We start from the raw sequence: 3,779 nt of genomic DNA, 5'->3' as shown, positions 1-3,779 counted from the left end.
AACCTTTAAAAAACTGCTTTTGTAGTTATTTTTAAACAGAAATATAAAACAGGTAAATAGAAATATAAAAAATATACTGTGGTGCATGGCAGATGTACAACATCGATAGGTTGAGTCCATGGTTCTTTACTCGTGCGTCATTATTTAAATCTTAGAAAAGGAAAAAGAGGGGACGCGTAGCCTTATGGAATTGAAGCCCAAACCGGCACCAGAGAGATTGCCAGGTCATATTTTATTTTTTCAGCAGATTGAGAATATTGGATATATATCAATAAATGGATTTTTTTCAAAATTTATAATTGAAATTTATCATTGAAATGTGAAGAATATGACCACAACACAGACATAGAAGAATGGGAGGAAGAATTGGAAACATAATTGAAGGAAGGATTGGGAGAGGAACCTGTGAAATAAAGGCATTAATTGGTCTATTATACCTAATGCTGGGATTTTCAAAGCAAGCCGTCGAAATTGCAAAGAATTTTGGGCTACTGATGGAACAGGCGAAGAGCTGTTTCGAGCTACTACGGCTCATAGGCGATTTGTATTCTTGCTTCGTTGCTTTTGTTATAGTGACGTAAATACTAGAGAAGAAAGAGGAAGCATAGACAAACTTGCACCAATAAAAATCTTTTTTGACCAATTTAATCAGAAATGCAAATTTAATTACGTTCCTGGATCTTACCTAACATTAGACGAGATGCTTTTTGTATTCCGTGGACGTTGCTGATTCCGCATGTAGATCCTGAATAAGTGCCAAATATGGCATATAAGTATTTTCCTTAGTGGACGCCAAATGTTTTTACACAGTAAATATAGAAGTATACGTTTGAGCTCAGCTTACAGGACCATATCGCGTTAGTACTAAAACCATCGATTTAGTGGAAAGAATATGTGAGCCTGTATTGGTATCATCTAGAAATATAACCAGGGATAATTAGTTTACAAGTTACGAAATTGTAGAACGCATGCTGGACCAACACAAAATTACAATTGTTGGAACAATTTGAAAGAATAAAAGGGATATTCCAAAGGAACTTGTTGATCCCATCAGACCACACTACTCGTCTATGTTTGCATTTTCCAAATCCATTACTTTGGTGTCGTATATATCAAAGAAAAAAAAAGTGGTGACGCTGTTATAAGCTTTTCACTATGAGGAGTCAATTGATGAAGATTCTGCAGATGCCTATAAGCCCAATATTATTATTAAAAAGAGAAATCAAACGATTTCTACCTGGCGAAACCGAATTAAAATTTTCGCCTCTGTGCCTTCTAAAACTTGCAAAGTAAACAGCTTGATAAATTACTCGGCAAGGGAATCTAAAAATTGCATTCCACCTACCTTTCCAATATTATTACTTTTTATAACATTATAAAAACGGGAGTTGACTCAGTCTATTAGAAATGTGCGCCTTATAACGTAGGCAGAAATACCCGAAGATGACCAATGGTCATTTTTTATGATTTATCAACATTGTAGGCATAAACTCTCACGTCATATATAAATGTAATGAAAATGAAAACGACCTAATTTCGAAACGAAGATTATTTCCGAAATCAATTGGCTTAGCCTTGACAAAAGGATATCAGAAATATTGCCCAAAAATTAAGCGGAGTACATACAGATCCAGCGCCTTTGCGTTCAAATACACGACGTCGCTGCGCCTATTTTCCAAATCTTAAAACACGATATTTTTGTATCAAATGCCAAAAATGGCTATGCTTAGATCACGTTAGACCGATTTGCAAAGACAGCAATAAAAATTATTGTAATTAGGATTAGAATTTTGTTTATTAAATGTAAGAGAAGTAAATTTTTAACTTTTTTTTTGCATTTTCTTAAATATGTTGGTTATTTTATCATTGTCACCCGACAGTTCATGTAATTTGCATGTACCCGATTATTCAAGAGTTAAGGTGAAATATAAGTCAAACGGATCAAAGAAAAACGTTATAGCAAAAAATATTGTTAGATTTAAAAAGCTTTAGAAGGATAAGCACTAAAAAAAGATTACTGCTCGCGTATTTTTAATACAAATCAGTCCTCTTTGATTTCCTGTTTGTATATACTTTTTTCGAAATAAAAACTTTCTTGCCACACGCGAAAACACGTGCTAAGGACTAACAGTATAACTTAATACAAGTAATTGTTACATCAGTAAGTTTTGTTTCAAGTCAAAAATGCCGATAACAAATTTCTGTTGTGTTGAATTCCTTGACCCAAATGATACTGAATATGCGATCTTCTCTATTCTTCTAGTTGGATTAAAAATGACAGCTTATCGTTTTCTTGTGTTTGGGTATTGTTTATTTAATTCATCTCATACGCAGTTTATACGTAGTTGATAAGATGCAAGCATTTTACTAAACAAATGACAAGCTAATTACAAACTACAAAGTCAACACCGCAACTGTCAAATAAGTGTTACCAATTTATACCAAAATATCACCTTCGTTCGATTACAGGTACAGTTTGCTCCGAACAAATGTTCTTCATAAAAACGCTTTATAATGCCTTTATACAAATTAAATGAAACATTGTGTTTTTCTTTAAGTTAACATTAATAGAAATCTTTAAATATTATTTCTACGCGTATATAATAAAATATGTCTAGTGGCTGTAATGCCAGTGTACTTGGCAAAGTGATTCTAAAAAAGAACACACCTACCGACTAAATATTTCGTGTTGGTATCATGTGACCTCACGGGCTATGACGCGGATGACGTGCAACGGTATGTAAATTAGATGAGGTATGCATTATTGCCTCGAACCTCTTGAAGCTAAATTTCTTGTTTGCTCCGTTGTTAAATGACGATCCCGCAAGGCGTTAACTCGTATAAAAAGATCATCTAAAGCAGTAGTTTTGCGCTTCCTGCCACTTCCCGCTCTACGATTGTTTGTTCCAGTTCGTAAAAAACGTCCCACTACCCTCTGAATGGTAGAGCAATGAGTGTGTAGTAGGGTGAAACGAAAAAGTCGAAGTCATTATTTTTTTTTGAGGCTAGTGCGGAAAAGTTGCGTTTTGATGTATAATAAAACTGTAAAAAATATTTTTTGGATTTGACCCTATCTTCAGGTTCCATATTGAATTTAAATTTTTGGAAATAACAAAAAAAAATGAAATTTAAAAAATTTATTTTTTTATTAGTTTTTTTAATCAAAATAATTGTTTTATGATACAATATACATTTTATGATTGGTAGTCTGATTTTGTGTTAAAAAACGGCATAATATTTCTAGACTGCAACCTTGAACGAATAAAGCCATCCCCTGATTCTGGTCCATAAACAGCAGCTGATGCTACAGTTACTAACTTAACAGTTCTTTCGACAGATTGGGTATGACAGGGGCAGTTTAAGACCTCTATTTTGTTGTGATTCCCGGAATCAATCATATCCCTTACATTTTCATTGGAAATATGTTTTAGCAAAGGCGGAGCCGTAACACTGCATTCAGAAATAGAAATTAAGTCAATATAATCTTCAGCACTAAAATTTAATGTTGGAATTTTAAATCTCCGGATCTTTTTTCTTTCTGACTTTGTCTAGCTTTCAGCACTCTGCGTAGTCCTAGCTCCCGTATATGTTTTCGTTCATCTTTTATCATTCCGAGTAATAAATTTTCGAGATGGGCAAAATAAGCATTCCTTTGGATAACTGCATCGACAATTTTTCTTTGGTCAACTGGTAGAAATCGTGAATAATGGATCATTCGCCATAAATGTTTCGAACCATCAGAACAGCTAGGATACAGTTTTATATAAAACCAAACTGGT

This window comes from Diabrotica undecimpunctata, chromosome 2, assembly GCF_040954645.1.
Source record: "Diabrotica undecimpunctata isolate CICGRU chromosome 2, icDiaUnde3, whole genome shotgun sequence".
Lineage (NCBI taxonomy): Eukaryota > Metazoa > Arthropoda > Insecta > Coleoptera > Chrysomelidae > Diabrotica > Diabrotica undecimpunctata.
The sequence above is the reverse complement of the archived record's forward strand: the minus strand, read 5'-3'. Positions refer to the sequence as shown.